This window comes from Mustela nigripes, chromosome 1 (assembly GCF_022355385.1).
Source record: "Mustela nigripes isolate SB6536 chromosome 1, MUSNIG.SB6536, whole genome shotgun sequence".
In the NCBI taxonomy this organism is placed as follows: Eukaryota; Metazoa; Chordata; class Mammalia; order Carnivora; family Mustelidae; genus Mustela; species Mustela nigripes.
In genome coordinates this window covers 96,580,400-96,599,733 of record NC_081557.1, presented here as the reverse complement: position 1 = coordinate 96,599,733, position 19,334 = coordinate 96,580,400, and the positions used below count along the sequence as shown (strand labels likewise).

General features: G+C 42.6%; 1 long non-coding RNA gene across 1 annotated transcript in view; it reads left to right on the top strand.

Moving 5' to 3' along the window:
- Positions 1-19,334, top strand: part of LOC132028290 (uncharacterized) — a 59,962-nt gene that overhangs the window by 17,763 nt on the left and 22,865 nt on the right. The gene's annotated exons all lie outside the window — the stretch shown is intronic.

The following is a 19,334-nucleotide window of genomic DNA, read 5'->3' as shown; positions in this document are numbered from 1 at the left end:
GTCTACCAAGTACCAGGCACTGTGCTAGTCCCTGGGAATACAAAGATGAAAGGGACACACATCCCGATCTCCAGGAGCTTACAAGCTCAGTGAGGAGGCACAGAAGACAATAGACAGGGTACGAAACTCAGAAGGAAACTTCCTATAATGGCTTGATTTTGTTTATTTATTTGTTATTTTATTTTTTAAAAGATGTTATTTATTTATTTGCTAGAGACTGCACACAAGAGAGCACAAGCGGGGGTGGGGAGAGGGCAGGGGCAGAGGGAGAGGGAGAAGCAGACTCCCCTCTGAGCAGGGAGCCTGATGCGGGGCTCCATCCAGGATCCCAGGATCATGACCTGAGCCAAAGGCAGACACTTAACCGACTGAGCCACCCAATTGCCCCTGGTTTGGTTTTTAAATAGATTTTTTAAAAAACTCAGAAGTGAATATATTGACTAGTGGACCCTGGAATTTTGACAGTTTTATTGTGTCTCTGTGTGTACCCATGACTAAATGGACATTTTGGTTTATAAAGTAGAGTCTGAAGAGCACAGCCAGAACTCAGTCTCTGCTGGTAACTGGACAAATGGAAGGATGTGATCCTTAAACTTGAAGCCCATCTCCACCACCCCTGATAATCCCACCACGGCTGTCAGCTGTCCCCTCTTCAGTTTGGAACTGTGGTCGGTAATGCCAGAGAAGGAAAGGATTCCTGTAAAAGGTGAAAGTGTCTCTGCTTTTGCTGGCATTTGTGTTGTAACTCACACATACGGAGTTAAGCTTTTCCCCTGTTGCCCTGTAACTTCGGCATCCTTCAAACTGGAAATGGATTCTGATGGCGTAAGTTGTTTCCTGGGTCATAAACATCTTAAATAGAGAAGTGAGTCAGCAGAGCCCATGAAACTTATGAACCAAGATGGGTCACGGGCACTGGAGCTGCTGAATCCAAATAGAACTTTCTCTTCAGGTCATTTCCTGTGAAACTGAGTGGAAATCCCCACACCCCTTGCTCAATTTAGCACCTCAAAGCGAAGGCAGTTGTCCTCTGGTGCACTCATATGGCTGCGGCCAGTTGAAGAATCTCAGTACTTACCATTTTAGTTTGAACTTTTCCTTTATCCTTTAAGAAAGTGGGAACTGTTAGGAATCTCATAATGTCCCACGACAAGGGAAGATGATTAAGAAAAGGACTCAGAACCCTACAACAACTAAATGCTATTTGAATTCTAATTTGGGGTATTTTGGGATGAAGCAGTCTTGAGTTCTTAAGAAAGGGAGGGTGAGAGGTGGAGACAGTGTGTCACTAGGACTAGTTACTCATCTGATTTCAGAGGCTTTCAGAGCCTTTTTCTAAAAATTACCCCATTTCTTTTCCTCCTTGCCAAGGAAAAGTAAACTTGAATTTCAAGCCTGCATTTGTGCTGAGAACACAGAAAACTTACTTCTCCAGCTCTAAGCCAATTAATTCTTTTTTTTTTTTTAAAGATTTTATTTATTTATTTGACAAAGAGAGATCACAAGTAGGCAGAGGGGCAGGCAGAGAGAGAGGGAGGAAGCAAGCTCCCTGCTGAGCAGAGAGCCCGATGTGGGGCTCGATCCCAGGACCCTGAGATCATGACCTGTAAGCCAGTTAATTCTGAGTGCAGCTGGACGCCTGGTGAGGCAACACTTTAAGATCACGCTGCTTCATGACGTGTAAGTGGAGGCTGTGAATCACCTGCAGCAGAAATTACTGGAAAAAAACACTGGCTTGGCCTTTCATGACTACAGGATTGTGACTCAGTTTCTCTGTTGTCCGAGGAAAACAGTGGAACCATATTCCCCACCTCCCCCACCTTTCCAGTTTCATAATGTGCATGGTTTTGAGGAGCAGGTAGAAAGTCTGAGGACCTCAGGAACCTCTTCTTTTAAAAGTCCAATCTCTCTCTCCCGAGATTCACAGGTAGGGAGTCTAGCAGGAGGGAAAGCGTATGGCCCAGCCTAAGACTTGGTGGCAGGGGAGACTGGGAGTTCCAGTTCTCTGCTGTAGAATAACCATGATGGCTGGAGAGGAAACCAGTGAGCTGGCCTCTGTGCTGGTAAAGTGAGCAGGAGAAGGGCAGATGTCTCAGTTTGTGAGGTGCCGAGTGCTGGAACCCAGCCTCGCTCAGTTCTTTCCCTTCCTTCCTCCCTTCCTTCCTCTCTCTTTCTTAAGTTTTTTTTTTAATAAAAAATTTTTTTAGAGATTTTATTTATTTGGGAGAGAGAGCATGAGCAGGAGAGCACAAGCAGGGGGAGCAGCAGAGAGAGAGGAGGAAGCAGAAATTACTGGAAAAAAACAGTCCCCGATGCGGGGCTCTATCCCACGACCTTGGGATCATGACCTGAGCCGAAGGCAGCTGCTTAACCAACTGTGCCACCCACGTGCTCCCTTTTTAAAGATTTTATTTACTTGAGAGAGAGAGAGAGAGGGAAAGAGGGAGCAGGGGTGGGGAAAGGGAGGGGAGAGGATCTCAAGCAGATTCTGCGCTCAGGACAAAGCCTGACGGGGGCGTTGGATCCCAGACTTTGAGATCATGACTCCAAGATCATGACCCCAGCCAAAACCGAGAGTCAGATGCTCAAATGACTGAGCCACCTGGGTGACCCCCCCACCATTCGGTCTTATTGGGGCAGACGTGTATTCTGGGAAGGAGGGGCCTCAGAGGAGCTGTCATCTCAGAACTGCTGAGTGAACGTCACAGTGACGCACGAGCTTGTCCTTTTTCCAGGAATGCTCTCCTTTAGACTGTAGCAGCAAACCAAGGGTCCCTCAGACTTTCCTCAGGGCATCCATGACACGAGCTCCCATGCCCATGGTGACCCGTACAGGAACCACAAACGTGGTGTGGATGGAGGCATCCTTCAGCTACAAATGCCAAGGGGGCTGGAGTCTCTCTCTCTCTCTGGACACCACACGCACACAGCGTTCCTGTACACTTAAGCGGAGCAGAGGGCCTCGAGGAGACTGAACTGGACTTGTCCTTTGGGGGCTGGGCATTGCATGTTTGGGGGAGTGCACTGTTCACACCTCCAACCGTGCAGTTGGATACTGCGGCTACCCTGAGTCATGATTTACACATGGAAGGGCAAAGACACATTTAGAATCAAAGGCTTATTTCTCCCTGTTAAAAATAGGGAAGAGATATTCTCCATCCTCCCTTTTCTTAGAGCATCTACTTTAAAAAACTTGTAAATTCTTTCTTTGTCTCTTTGAAGCATATGCAAAGTGTCTTAAAACTAAGTTAACCGGGCGCCTGGGTGGCTCAGTGGATTAGACCGCTGCCTTCGGCTCAGGTCATGATCTCAGGGTCCTGGGATCGAGTCCCGCATCGGGCTCTCTGCTCAGCAGGGAGCCTGCTTCCCCTCTCTCTCTCTCTGGCTGCCTCTCTGTCTACTTGTGATTTCTCTCTGTCAAATAAATAAATCTTAAAAAAAAAATACTAAAAAAAAAAAAAAACTAAGTTAACCTTTGGCCGGTTTTATGACCCCAATATGACTTTTTTTTTTTTAAGATTTTATTTTTATTTTATTTATTTGTCAGAGAGAGAGCAAGTGAGAGCAAGCACAGGCAGAGAGTGGCAGGCAGAGTCAGAGGGAGAAGCAGGCTCCCCGCGGAGCAACGAGCCCGATGTGGCACTCGATCCCATGACGCTGGGATGATGACCTGAGCTGAAGGCAGCTGCTTAACCAACTGAGCCACCCAGGCGTCCCCCAGTATGACTTTCTGAAGGACCTGAGCCCTCTTTGGAATAGTGCCCCTATCTCCCAGTGTCTTTGGACCAGGAGGAACCCGGGTTCAGCTACCTGTTGCAAAACTACTGCCTGTCATAAGAATGGAAGTTTATTTTTATCTTGTATAAAACTAGTTAACTGCCACAGATGGTGACCCCAATTACGGTGAATTTCAGATGAACTACGTATAATATAGGGTGCCGTCTCATCCTCGAACTTGAGGACTCCCTATTGTTTCTCTGGAGAATGTATATGTGATGCTTGGCTATAGAAGGGGTTGGAATTTCGTTCCATTCTTGCAATCTCTTAGCAGCTTGCTTGGGACATTTATCCCATTCTGGTTTAATGCTCATTCAGTATAAAATTGTTTTCTTTCTCTTCCTTTGTGCAGAGATTTTCTGGATTGGGGGATTTTGTTCTTAATTATATACTCCCAGCTCACAGTAATGCCCCCAACTCAAGAGAACAACAGATGTGAAAAAAGAAAGGTTTGGATTGGATTGACTCCTTCAGAAGACCTGACTTCTACTTTATTTCCTCAGACTTTACAAGAAAGCTGTCTTATTTTTTTTCTTTTATGTCTTCCACTTTTGCTGAGTTTCTTTCACCTTCTTCTGTTGCCTGTCTCCCTTTCATGGTCCTAAAAGATCACTTTCTTTATTTTTTAATTTTATTTATTTATTTGACACAGAGATCATAAGTTGGCAGAGAGGCAGGTGGAGAGAGAGGGGGAAGCAGGCTCCCTTCTGAGCAGAGAGCCCGATGTGGGGCTCAGTCCCAAGACCCTGAGACCATGATCTGAGCTGAAGGCAGAGGCTTAACCCTCTGAGCCATCCAGACACCCCAAAAGATCACTTTCTAAATAAGGTAAAGTCAGGACTTTCATACAGATATCAAGGTAATCAGCCATTAAAGATTCTATTCTACTCATCAATGGGGGAACCAGGGAATCTCCAAAGCAGAGATTACAGCTGTTTCAAAAGAGAATCCAAATAACAGGCCATTTTTAGAACAAGAATATTGAAATAGGAACGCCTGGGTGGCTCAGTTGGTTAAGCGGCTGCCTTTGGCTGGGGTCATGATCTCGGGGTCCTGGGATCCAGCCCTGCATCTGGCTCTCTGCTCAGCGGGGAGCCTGCTTCTCCCTCTCCCTCTGCCTGCTGCTCTACTTGTTCTCTCTATCTCCATGTCAAATAAAAAGAAAACCTTTAAAAAAAATTGAAATAAATGTGCAACTGGTAGCAAAACTGGTTTTTCCAGAAGGGAGAAGGGAAATCCATTTCATTTCTACTGGACAGGATGGAACTGGTGCCAGATAACTATCAGTTATGTACAAGTCACTGGAGTGGTAAAATAGCTCCCTTGGAACTGGAGTCAGACAACTGGAGGAATCTCTTTAAGACCGTGCAGTTTGAGCGGCGCCCAAGTGGCTCAGTAGGTTAAAGTGTCTGTCTTCAGCTCAGGTCATGATCCAGGGTCCTCGGACTGAGTCCCACATCGGGCTCCTTGCTCAGCGGGGAGCCTCCTTCTCCCTCTGTCTGCTGCTCCCCCAACTTGTGCTCTGTCTCCCTCTGTCAAATAAATAGATAAAATCTTTAAAAAAAGAAACAACCAAGACAGTGCAGTTTGATATGGAAGCAACCTAAGTGCCCATCAATGGATGAGTGGATAAAGAAAAACTGGTCTGTACAGACAGTTACTCAGCCATAAAAAAGAATAAAATCTTGGGGCGCCTGGGTGGCTCAGTGGGTTAAAGCCTCTGCCTTTGGCTCGGGTCGTGATCCCAGGGTCCTGGGATCGAGCCCCACATCGGGCTCTCTGCTCAGCAGGGAGCCTGCTTCCACCTCTCTCTCTGCCTGCCTCTCTGCCTACTTGTGATCTCTGTCTGTCAAATAAATAAATAAAATCTTTAAAAAAAAAAAAAGAATAAAATCTTGCATTTGCAACATGGATGGACCTTGTGGGCATTATGCTAAGGAAAATAAGTCAGACAGAGAAAGGCAGATATATGATCTCACTTATGTATAGTATCTAAAAAAACCCCAAACCAACCAAGCTGATAGGTATAGAGAATAGGCTAGGGATTGCCCGCAGGGGCAAGGGGTGTGTGTGGGACGGTGAAATGAGTGAAGAGAGTCAAAAGATACAAATTTCCAGTTATAAATAAGTCCTGGGGATGTAATGGACGTCATGATCACCCTCGTTATTAATTCTGTTTTGCATATTTGGAAGTTGCTCAGAGAGTAGATCTTAAAAGTTCGCATCCCAAGCAAAAAAATTCTGTAACTACGTATGGTGACAAATGTTAATTAGACATATTGTGGTGATTGTTTCACAGTATATTATTTATTATATATCAAATCATTGTGTTGTACACCGGGAAATAATAGAATATTATATATCAATAAAAAGACAATGCAGGGACGCTTGGGTGGCTCAGTCAGTTAAGCTGCTGCCTTTGGCTCAGATCACGATCCCAGAGTCCTGGGATCGAGCCCTGCATCTGGCTCCTTGCTCAGCAGAAAGTCTGCTTCTCTCTCTGCCTCTGCCTGCCACTCTGCCTGTTTGTGCTCTCTCTCTCTCTTTCTCTGGTAGATAGATAAATAAATAAATACATAAATAAATAAAAATAAAATCTTAAAAAAAAAGACAATGCAGTTTTTCACTGAGCACAAATTTTCCCCTCCAGTCTTATTCTTTTTACTGTAAACAAAGCAAAGCACATGTGATGACACTTTTGAGAAGTGGACAGTATGTAGTAATTGTTTCCCCTTTTTCCTTACCAAAACAAGTCTCTTACCTTATGTCTGATTAAAAATCACCAATTCCAAGAAGAGTCCCTGTTTGGCCTTAGCTGGCTGGCTCTCCTGTTATTACCGTTATCATCAGGAAGCATTTTTTGTTTTTGCTGTTGTTATGTCTGACACTGATTGTGAGAACAAATAATTTTAACTCTGAAGGGAGTTAACTTCAGTAACTGCAAGTACAGTACAATATGATATGACATATAATAATATATAATATCACATTATAGGATCACTAGTAAATTAGGGTAACTTGTAAAAGTAAAGAATAATTAAGCAAATGCTTTTCATCAATTGCAAGATGCCAAATAACCTGCCTATTTAAAAAACTCAAATAAACTGATTTTAAAAGCTGAACTTACAAAATTGATGGATGATTTTGGATAGTATAGACCCAGTATACAGTGTCTCTTTTGTTTGCTTTTAACATTTTTCAAATATATGTATATATGTATGTATATATAATTTTTAAATTATTTTTCCCTTTTTATTTTATTTTTTTTAAAGATTTTATTTATTTATTTGACAGAGAACACAGTAGGCAGAGAGGCAGGCAGAGAAAGAGAGAGAGAGAGCAGGAAGCAGGCTCCCTGCTGAGCAGAGAGCCCGATGCGGCCCTCGATCCCAGGACCCTGGGATCATGACCTGAGCCGAAGGCAGAGGCTTTAACCCGCTGAGCCACCCAGGCGCCCCTATTTTTCCCTTTTTAAAAACGATTTTATTTATTTATTTGGGAGAGCATGAGCGGGGGAATGGCAGAGGGAGAAGCAGGCTCCCCACAGAGCAGGGAGCCTGATGTGGGCTCCATCGCAGGACCCTGGGATCATGACCTAAGCTAAGGCAGATGCTAACTGACTGAGCCACCTGGAGCCCCTATTTTTTTTTTCTCTTATAAATAGTCGAGTTTGTCTGTCTGTCCGTCTGCCTTTCTTCCTTCCTTTCTTCCTCTCTCCTTCCCTTCCTTGCTTCCTTTATTTTATTTTATTGATTTATTTGACACAGAGAAAGCAAAAGCAGGGAAGCAGCCGACAGAGGCAGATTAGAAACAGGCTCCCCACTGAGCAAGGATGCCTCTGAAGGTCTTCAACCATACATGGTGGTCTGGAGGACGTTCAGGGCTATGGGGCAAATATCAGTGGAGGAAGCTGATAGGGATGGTTTCCATTTTAGATAAGGGTGAGATGTCTGGTGGGCATCCGAGTAGAAATGGTGAGTAGAGAGCTGAATATATGAGTCTGTGGTTCAGGAGAGAGTTCTGGATTTGAAATGTAAATTTGGAAGTTAACATTTATATGATATTGATTTATGGCCCAGACCGTCCTCTGGCCAAAAAACACTGTATTGTGATGATTCCCCTTTTCCTTTCTGGTTTGTCCTATTATCCTTTGGCCTTCACTTTCCACCCCACCAACAGTTAAACTGAGAAAAGGAAGAGGATCCAGAAGAAGGACAGTTGGTTTAGAGGAACAGGATGAACCAGGCTCCCCTGCTACAGCCAGCCCGCCTTCTCCCTCCCTAACTTGGAAAGGAGCCCTGGGGCAGTGGAGGAGGTAAAGAAGGGAGGGGAATTAGTGAGAGCTTTCTTGTTGAGTAGATCATGGAAACTTGACTTCTCATCAGGCTGGGTTTTAGGGAAGGGTTCAAGTTGACACCCCCAACCCCATCTGCACACAGATGTCTTTAAGAGATATGGAATAGAGAGGATCTATGCCTCTTCCTCTTCTGGGTAGAGCCCTAGGAGTCAGAAAGACAGTAAAAAAGACATGGTTATATGGTATATCTAGTAGGTAAGACCTGAACAACCTCTCAAAGTTTTCTGAGCGCAGTGCGTCCAGGGAAACTGGAATGTTTTCAGTGCACCCAGGAGTGTCACCAACGTAGCCCGGATTCATTAGAATCCTTCTGTATGGAAGTAATAACAAATCCAGTTCAAACTGATTTAAATAATAAGTAGATTTTATTGGTTCAGTAATAAAGCTTAGAGGTAGGAGTGATTTGATTAGGCACTAGCTTCCTTGCTATTCTCTTATGGGTGCTGTGCCCTCAGGCTGGCTTCCCGCCCTAAGAGCAAAATGTGTGTATCAGCTTCAGGCCTCACATCTGCCTGGGCAGAAGGGGAACTTGTCTTTTCCCAGTCATAAAGAAATAGAACTGGGGGGCGCCTGGGTGGCTCAGTGGGTTAAAGCCTCTGCTTTCGGCTCAGGTCATGATCCCAGGGTCCTGGGATCGAGCCCCGCATCGGGCTCTCTGCTCAGCAGGAAGCCTGTTTCCTCCTCTCTCTCTGCCTGCCTCTCTGCCTACTTGTGATCTCTGTCTGTCAAATAAATAAATAAAATATTAAAAAAAAAAAAGAAATAGAACTGGGTTTCCATCTGGACCAACCTCAGTCATGTGCTTACCCCTGAAAAGGGCCACTGTGACTACGGAATTGCCATCAAGACGAGAAGAATGAGATTATGCCAGAGGCAATCAGGATCCACCAGGGGAACTTGTCGGGAGAGGTGGCGGTTTATGTCAGTCTCACCACAGTCACCTGTCTGCTTCATAAGGGAAAGGGATTGTGTGGATCCTGGAGCGGCAACCAGTAAAGTCAACCACGTAGTTGGAGAAAGCATACTCCTAAAAGGGATTTGTGGACAGGAGTGAGGGCCTGCTCACTAGCAACTCTGTGGACTGAGAGATTGACGGACATCTTGGTAGATGTCAGAATTTTTCGATGACGATCAAGGACTAGATTCCACACCTATCCCGTCGCTGACACCTTGGTATTATTTACCCTCTGGAACTTAGATACAACTGTGGAGTAAAAGGGGCATCCACTAATTACTGAAAGTAAGTTCCTGCTGCTGCAGCACAGTGAGAACTTGGGAGAAGAACTAAAATAGAGAAAATGAGGCTGCATTTCTTACTCCGCACCGTTTACAGACCAAGACTCATACCTGCTACCTCTGTTAGCACTCTGACCTTCAGAGACAACTTCCAGCAAATCCAGGTTCACATGCTAGGAGGAAAGAGTTTCTCCTTACATTTATCTTTTAAAATTCTTGCCTTTCAAAGCTTAGTTTAAATTGCACTTTTTTCTATGAAGGCTTCCACCAACCAGCCAACCAGATGTCCTCCTCTCCTTTGTTTTCTTTCTAGCCTTCGTGTTTGCAGGGCATCTTTGAAGGCCCAAGGCTCTGCCTGATGTGTGGCTCTGGTCTTAAAAGGTGCTGTATTCAGAATATGGTGTTTGAGAACTTTCTGGAAACGTCTCCACTTGTTGTTTTCGTTTTTGCCCAGGGGCTTAACAAAAAATGAGTTAATGATTCTAAAAAATATCTTGAAGACCGTCTTGGAGTCTAAGAGCCACAAAGAGAAAGTTCTTCCTTTATAGGTCAGTCGGGGAGCTCTTTTGGGGAGGGCGGAGTCTCATGGCATTCTGCCTCAAATTTGATCATTTCCTCTACCTTTGACTGCTTTTATGTTCTAGTTTCCTGAACTGAGCTCTGTGAGATGTGCTTAAATTAGGTCCTAGATAAAAGACAGGGCACACTCATGGGAGGGCCCATTCATGAGCAAACATTATCAATTGGGGGGAAAAATAATTAAAGACTGAATTTTGAGTATGCCTTCAGACATGAATAGAGATTTTGTTTTGCGATATGGGTGTTGTGGGTCCAGAAACAATCATAAGTAGATTTACCGAAATTGCAAACTGTGAGTTGTTATTTTCTGTTGACCAGGTTAAATTGGATTTCTTTCGTGCAACAAAATCAAGGGTTTAAAATTTGGAAAACAGGGACGCCTGGGTGGCTCAGTTGGTTGGACGACTGCCTTCGGCTCGGGTCATGATTCCGGAGTCCCCGGATCGAGTCCCGCATCCGGCTCCCAGCTCCATGGGGAGTCTGCTTCTTCCTCTGACCTTCTCCTCGCTCATGCTCTCTCTCTCACTGTCTCTCTCTCAAATGAATAAATAAAATCTTTAAAAAAAAATTTGGAAAACAGACAAGCAAAATACAACAGGCTTTTATGACCTGATGTTTTCTCATTCAATTACGAAGCCCATGTGTTGAGAAAAGATAGGGAAAAAGCAACATGTGTCTAAGAGCCAGAAAGAGTGGTGGGAAAGCAGTGATGTTTTTATTCTTTTAGAGTGAACGATAAAGTTTATACACCACAGGGGGAAGAAAAATGACCTAAAGCAGGCTGGGTTTAGTGGGGAAAAAAGGCCCTGTTTCTCTCTGACAGATGTGTGTGTGCCCACGTGTGAGCTCAGGTGGAAGTGGGTGGAGGTACATGGAAAAGTCTGTGCCTGTATCACATTTCTTCATCCTGCTTCTGATTTCAGTGATAACTGAAGCAGGCAATTACGGGCTCAAATACCACTGAGAGCTGCTTATCTCATTTAATCCGTACAAATGCCCGATGAGGTGGGCATTTCTTTTCATTTCCAGTTTATATGGAAACTGAGCCTCAGAAAGATGTGTCCAAAGCATATATTTCTGATGTAGTTTGGTTCTGGAGAACGTCTTGGGTTATGGGACAAGACTCAAAATAAGGTTACGCATCTCCAAAACCCATTCTCATTTCATCCTTTCCTACTGCCTTTCTAAATATCCACAATATATTATCGTGGTCAAAAGATAAATAAGACCAAAGGAGTTTAAACAAAAGGGGACCATTTGGTCTTCAGTTCTTAAACCCGACAAGACCAGGAACAACTGGTCAGGGATTGTAAAACAAACTGTTCTCAGATTCTTTATCATATATTTTCTTAATCATTATTTTTAAATTTTATCATAACGAAGTTTAAGAATGTCAACTTTATTGAAAGAAGGTTTACACATAAGATAATGAATGCGTGATCAGATTTATTTTTCCAAGACTCAAGTCTGTAGCAAACTGACTTCAGATTGCAGCCAATTAAAAATGTGACCAAATAATGTAATTAAGGGGGCACTGGGTGGCTCAGTTGGTTGAGTGACCGACTCCTGATTTTGGTTCAGGTCATGATCTCAGGGTCATGCGATCGAGAGCTGGAGCTCCCCCTCCCCCATCAGGCTCTGTGCTAGACGTGGAGACTGCTTCGAATTCTCTCTCTCTCTCACCCTCTGCCAATGCCCCCCAAAAAAGAAAAAAGAAAAACAACACTGTAATTAAGAGGAAAAAACCATAAAATATTTTTTTAATATTATCTCAGTTTTGTAATTTTTTTTTTTTTAAGATTTTATTTACTTATTTGACAGACAAGTAGGCAGAGAGGCAGGCAGAGACAGAGAGAGGAGGAAGCAGGCTCCCCGCTGAGCAGAGAGCCTGATGCGGAGCTCCATCTCAGGACCCTGGAACCACGACCTGAGCCAAAGGCCGAAGCTTTAACCCACTGAGCCACCCAGGCACCCCTGTAATTTGTTTTAAAATACAAAATGTCTATTAAGATCTGGTTAAAATTGGCTCAAACTCTCATTCAGTGAATTGAGGAAAATCCAGTGCTGCTCTTGAACTGGTTTTGTATTTTTTTTTTTAATTTTTAATTTTTTATAAACATATATTTTTATCCCCCGGGGTACAGGTCTGTGAATCGCCAGGTTTACACACTTCACAGCACTCCCCAAAGCACACACCCTCCCCAATGTCCATAACCCCACCCCCTTTTCCTATCCCCCCTCCCCCCAGTAACCCTCAGGTTGTTTTGGAATATATGTGAGATTTGCTGGGGTAAGGTCCAGAGCTGACAACCAAGAAAGAAATCCTTGAAACATCTTTGGTGCCAAATGGTGGTTTTTCTTTTTAAAGCATGGAGACAGAAACCGTGGGCAGAAAGAGCTGCTGCCTCGGGCATGTGAGGGGTGGCTGATTAATAGAGTTGGGGGTTGGGGGAGGTAAGGAAAATGGAGGTTTTCAAAAGAACTTTCACGTGCTAAAGGGGACCTACAAGATACTGGAGGCCTGGCCATTGTCAAGTTCAGGTTGTTTTTCCCTCTAGTAAACCATTAAGACTGTTGGGAGCTTCCAGGAAAAATGTTGTGTCCTGCTTATCCCACCCAGGAGAGTGTGTGTGTACACGCATGTGTGTGTGTGTGCGTGTGCGTGTGTTCGTGTGTGCGTGTGCAGAGGTCACAGGCTGTGAGCTTGTGCTTTGTCCTCAGCTAGCTTTCTGCTCCCTGTCACTCTCAAAGCTTCTTCAGATTCCTGAAATTCAGGGTCCCCCTCTCTTTCTAAGCTCTTGTTTCCTCCCATGGTGCTTATCTTGGTATCCAAAGCCTGTCACTCTTCTGTTCACACTGATTCAGATGTGAAATTCAGCAGTTCCCCCTAATTTCCACAAAAAAAGGGGCTGCACAAAGTGTTCTGTGTTTAGCAGACTCTATTAAAGGTATATGGAGCAGGAGGCATTTACATTAGAATAATGCAAATAGTATTAATTTGTGTCTGTAATTTGTCAATCCTAAAATGTGCAGCTTTTTACATTTTCATATCTCTGAAATAAGAATGCGCCTTACCACTGAAGGCATGTCATAACTTAATTGGCAGGGTCTTTTCTTTCACAATGGCACATAAAATAATGGTACATTTTACATTCAGTGGCATCTTAGATTTTTTAAAAAAGGGAGTTCTATTTCTCTGTTTTTAAAATAAGGCCTCTGGTGATTCCTACTATTTATATAAGGAGTTCTACCTCCTTCTATGGTGCTTGGATTCAGTCTGGTGCCCCAAATCACATTTCTTCATCCCACTTCTGATTTCCGCAATAATTGCAACAGACATTTCCACGGTAGCTCCTACGAACAGTTTTGCCTTGAGCGTACTGCGGGTCTTTCCACTTTCGGCTGCAGATAAATCTGACCGGCCTGAGCACAGCTCCAAAGTGTGGGCGTCAGCATCCCCAGGGGCAACCTTCAAATAGTGTGCGTGTAGAGCTGGTGGGGAAACTCCCCTGTTTCCCTTTCTCCATGGGAATAATTAGGGAGGCATTCTGTAAGGTGCCCATTCTGTAAGGTTCTGGACAAATCAGGCCCACAGGGGACAATACACCTTACACTAGCATTTACACCTTCCTTTTCTCAGTCCTATTCCCTGGGACCCCCCTCTCAAATAAATTACCTGCACAGGAGTCCTTGTATGGGGCTCTTTCTTGTTTTGGTTGTTTTGGTGGGGGAGGTGGGTGGGACTCAAGCTAGGGGGTCTCTAGGTACTCTCCCTCCCAGGGCGCCCTGCAGAGCCGTTCAGCTCTTTCCATTCCTGCCTCCAGACCCAGCATGTCTGACATTTCAACTGCATCTTTTTGAAAGGATTGTATAAAAGGTTACCAGATTCTGTCCAGAGCAAGGAGTAGGGGTTTTTTGTTTTCTGTTTTGGGGTTTATTTTTCAACTTCCAGTCCTATAGAAAGAAAAAACTTAGGATCTCTGCTACAACAGCAGTGGTTTTCTGAAGGTGGAAGGATAGGTGCTTTAAGTTTTTTTTCTTTTTGTTCCTTAATATTTTCTAAAATTTCTATACTGAATAAGTCTTGATTTTATAGTAAGGAAAACCAATATTAAGTTAATATGCAAATTTGATCAAACTGACTTTTTTCCCTAAAAAAAAAAAAAACAACTTTGTTGAGGTTTTAATTTGCATACCATAAGTTCACCCATTGTAATTATATGATTCAATGATTTTTATTTAGATTTAGATTTAGCAAGTTGGATAGGGACCAAAGGCAGGCCACCCCAAAATGTACCACTTTGGCTGCAGATTATTTTAAGTCAAAAATAGTCAAGACTCAAAACACTCAAGAAGAAACTTGGACTTTCCTCCAATTGTCTAAAAGGAGTTTAGATAGAGGACCTGCTCCAGCCAGGGACCTTTCACCATGATAACTACAATACAGTATGAACTACGGGTGGTACACAGGGAGGAATTCAGCAGCCTATTAAAATTCCTCCCTATGGGGCGCCTGGATGGCTCATTGGGTTGGGCCGCTGCCTTCGGCTCAGGTCATGATCTCACAGTCCTGTGATCGAGTCCCGCATGGGGCTCTCTGCTCAGCAGGGAGCCTGCTTCTTCCCCTCTCTCTCTGCCTGCCTCTCTGCCTACTTGTGATCTCTCTCTGTCAAATAAATAAATAAAATCTTTAAAAAATAAAATAAAATAAAATTCCTCCCTATGTCCTATTGTTTCTGAATGGCCCAGCAAATATTTACTTTTTTCATCTGCCTGTGAATTGCTTTCCTTCTCTTTGAAGTCCCATACCCCTACACCTTTCTCCTTAGTTCCAGATGACATATATACCCCATCTTTTCTGACTCTCTTTGGTATGTTATGTCTGTGTGGATTCCTCATACGGATGCAAGGAAATTTGATTTTCTCCTCTTTATGTCTCATATCAGTTTATTTTTAAAGATTTAATTTATTTATTTGTCAGAGAGAGACAGAGAGAGCACAAGCAGGAGGAGTGGCAGGCAGAGGGAGAAGCAGGGCCCTCGCTGAACTGGGACCCTGGGATCACGACCTGAGCCAAGGCAGAGGCTTAACTGACTGAGCCCCACCAGGTGTCCCACTGTCTCAGATCAGTTTAATTCTTAGACTGGGTAGAAGAAAATTGAGGTTTTCTCCCCAGAATGTACACCCTATCACCATATCCAGTTTTAGGACATCTTCTTCTCTCTAATAAGATTCTTTGTATCTGTTGACTGCTAAACCCCATTTTCCCCCTTAACCCTAAGGCAAACATGAATTTACTTTTCTGTCATTATGGATTTGCCTTTTCTGGACATTCCACGTAAATATCACTTAGTCTTTTGTGTTTGGCTTCTTTTATTTAGCATAGTGTTTTTGAAGTTCATTCATGTGGTAGCATGTGTCTGTATTTTCCTTTTTTTATTAGTGTTGGTGTTCCACTGTGGATATACCACATTTTCTTTAGTCCTTCGCCAGTTGATAGACATCTGGGCTTTTCTAGTTTTGACTATTATGAATAATGGTGCTACGAACGTTAATGTACGTATCTTTCTGTGAACATGTTTTATTTCTCTAGAGTTCATGTGTAGGAATGGAATTTCTATGTGAAAAATCTATATTTAACTTCTAAAGAAACTACAAAACTGTTTTTCAAAGTGGCTGTTCCACTTCATATTCCCACCAGCAGTGTATGAAAATTTCTCTTTCTTCACATCTTTGCTGACACTTGACACTTTCTGACCGTAGCCATTCTAGTAGACGGGAAGTGGTTTCTCATTGTGGTTTTAATGTGCATTTCCCTAATGACTAATGATATTAAGCATCTTTTCATGTGCTTACGAGCCTTTGTACATCTTTGGAGAAATATCTATTCAAATATTTTGCCTATTTAAAAATTAGATTGTTTTCTCATTAAGTTGTAGAAGTTCCTTGCATATTCGGGATATAAGTTTTTGCCATATGTGTGATTTACAAACATTTTTTTCCCATTCTGTGGCTCATCTTTTCATTTCCTTTTTTTTTTTCTTTTTAAGATTTTATTTATTTATTTGAAGACAGAGATCACAAGTAGGCAGAGAGGCAGGCAGAAAGAGAGAGGAGGAAGCAGGCTCCCCGCCAAGCAGAGAGCCCGATGTGGGGCTCAATCCCAGGACCCTGAGGTCATACCCTGAGTCGAAGGCAGAGGCTTTAACCCACCGAGCCACCCAGGCGCCCTGATCTTTTCATTTTCTTAATGATGTGTTTTGAGTGAGAGTTTTTTATATTTATTTTAGATTTTGAAATAATTTAAAGTTCACAGCAAGTTGGAAAGGTAGTGCAGAGTAGTCCGTCCTTCCTTCCTTCCTTCCTTAGTAATCTCTGGGGGCACCTGGGTGGCTCAGTTGGTTAAGGGTCTGCCTTCGGCTTAGGTCACCATCCCAGGGTCCTGGGATAGAGTCCTGCCTCGGGCTCCCTGCTGCTTCTCTCTCTCCCTCTGCCCCTTCCCATGCTGTGCTTTTTCTCTCTCAAATAAATAAATAAAATCTTGAAAAAAAAAAAGTAATCTCTGTGCCCAACATGGGGCTTGAACTTAGGACCCTGAGATCAAAAGTTGCATGTTCTATTGACTAAGGCAGCCAGGTGCCCCAGCATTAGCTCTTACACTGATGTCTCTGTATTAATTTTTGCATATAGTGTGAGGTAAGGGTCTACATTCATCGTTTTGCATGTTTATATCCAATTGTCCCAGTACTATTTGTTGAAGACTCTTTTTCTCTCAAACTGCCTTTGTTAAAAATCAATTGGTCATAAATATAAGGGTTTATTTCTGAATTCTCAAATCTCTTCTATTGATCTGCGTTTACCCTGATGTTAGTATCAAACTGTCTCTTACTGGAGCTTATATTAAATTTTACAACTAGGAAATGAAAACTCTCCAACTTTGTTCTTTTTCAAATTTGTTTGGCTGTTCTGTCTTTTGGATTTCCATATTCATTTTGGATATAGCTTGCCAATTTCTGCAAAAAAGCCTGGTGGAATTTTGATGGAAATTGGGTTGAATCTATAGACCAACATGAGGGGAGCTGCCATCTGAACAATACTGAGTGTTCCAATCATTGAACATGGAATGTTTCTCCATTTATTTAAATCATATTTAACTCCCCTCAGCATTGTTTTGAAATTTTCAGGGTACAAGTCTTGTACTTCTTTTGCTAAATTTATTCATAAGTATTTTATTCTTCTTAATAATCTGAGTGGAATTGTTTTCTTATTTTTATTTTAAGATTATTCATTCTTATATCTAGAAATACAATTTCCTTTTCATATATTAACCTTGGATTCTCCAACTTTGCTCAACGTGCTTATTAATTTTAATGGGGGTTTGTGTGCATTTGTTTCTATCCCTTTAGGATCTTCCACATACAGAATCATGTTATGTGCAAATAAGGATGGTTTTACTTCTTCCTTTTCTTTTTCTTGTAATTGTACAGGCTAGAACCTCCAGTAGAATGTTGAATAGAAGTTGCAAGAGCTGACATTCTTGTATTATTTTTCACCATTAAGGATGATGTTAACACTAATTAAAAAAGATATATGCCCCTCTATGTTTGTGGTAGTATTCTTTCCAACACCCCAAACATAGAAGCAACCCAAGTGTCTAGTGATACATGAGTGGATAAAGAAGATGTTGTATATATATACAATGGAATATTACTCAGCCATAAAAAGAATGAAATCTTGTCATTTGCAACATGGATGGATGGATCTAGAGGGTATAATGCTAAGTGAAATAAGTCAGTCAAAGAAAAATAGCACGTTATTTCACTCATATGTGGAATTTAAGACACAAAACAAATGAACACAGAAAAAAGAGACCAAAAAAGTTCAGACTCTAAAGTACAGAGAACAAAGTGGTGATGACCAGGGACAAGGGTGGGGGGATGGGTGGAATAGGTGATGGGGATAAAGAATACACTGACAGTGAAGAGCACTGAGTAGTATATGGAATTGTTGAATCACTATATTGTATACCTGAAACTAATACAACACTGTATGTTAATTATATAGAAATTTTTAAAAAGTATGATGTCAGCTGTAGATTTTTCATAGATGTGCTTTTTTTTTATTTTAAAGATTTTATTTATTTATTTGAGAGAGAGAGATAGCGAGAGAGAGCATAAACAAGGGGGAGAGAGAGAAGCAGCTTCTCTGCTGAGCAGGGAGCCCAACGTGGGCCTCAGTCCCAGGGTCCTGGGATCATGAGCTGAGCTGAAGGAGACACTTAACTGATTGAGCCACCCGGGCATCCCTCATAGATGTCTTTTTTCACATTGAAAAAGTTATCTTCTTTTTTAAGTTTCTTGAGAATGTTTATGAATTGGATTTCGTCAAATGCTTTTTCTCCATCTATTGAGATGACTGTGTGGCTTTATCCTTTATTCTGTTTTTTTAAAAATATTTTATTTATTTATCACAAGTAGGCAGAGAGGCAGACAGAGAGAGAGAGGGGGAAGCAGGCTCCCCACTGAGCAGAGAGCCCGATGCGGAACTCGATCCCAGGACCCTGGGATTGTGACCTGAGCCGAAGGGAGAGGCTTTAACCCACTGAGCCATCCAGGCACCCCACTGAGCCACCCAGGCACCCCCCTTTATTCTATTTTTAAAAAAGGTTTTATTTATATATTTGACAGAATGAGAGAGAGACCGAGAGAACACAAGCAGGGGGAGTGGCAAAGGGAGAGGGAGAAGCAGGCTCCTCACTGAGCAGGGAGCCTGATGTGGGACTCAATCCCTGGGCCCTGATCATGACCTGAGCTGAAGGCAGACACTTAACCAACTGAGCCACCCAGGTGCCCCTCCTTTATTTATTTTGATAGTAAATGATCTTTACGTTCTTGGGCTGAATGCCACTGGATCAGAGTTTATAATGCTTTGTTATATGTTGCTGGATTCAGGATCAATCTGACTTTGGAAGAAATGCAGAAATTAGTCAAGTGAAGTGGTCTCTACAAAGTCTTGTTGGTTTTAATGATATTCTTAATTAAAACATTAGAAAGTTCAACTATCAGCATCTATTTATCATTAGGACAGTAACCCAAAAGATTGAAAGCTCTTCAATTGAGTGTCATCTGTGTTGCATCTAATGATGTAGAATGTGTTTTGAAACTATGCATTCTTTCAGTATTATGCAAGTATTTTATTAACCTGGATAAGGACGAGTTAATTCAATTTTGTGAAATCTTCTTACTAATTTTTTTTAAGGATTTTATTTATTTGAGAGAGAGAGGGAGGGAGTGAGGGAGAAAGTGTGCGAGCAGTGGGAGGGGCAGAGGCAGAGGGAGAGAGAAAATTCTCAAGCAGACCCCGTGCTGAGTATGCAGCCAGATGC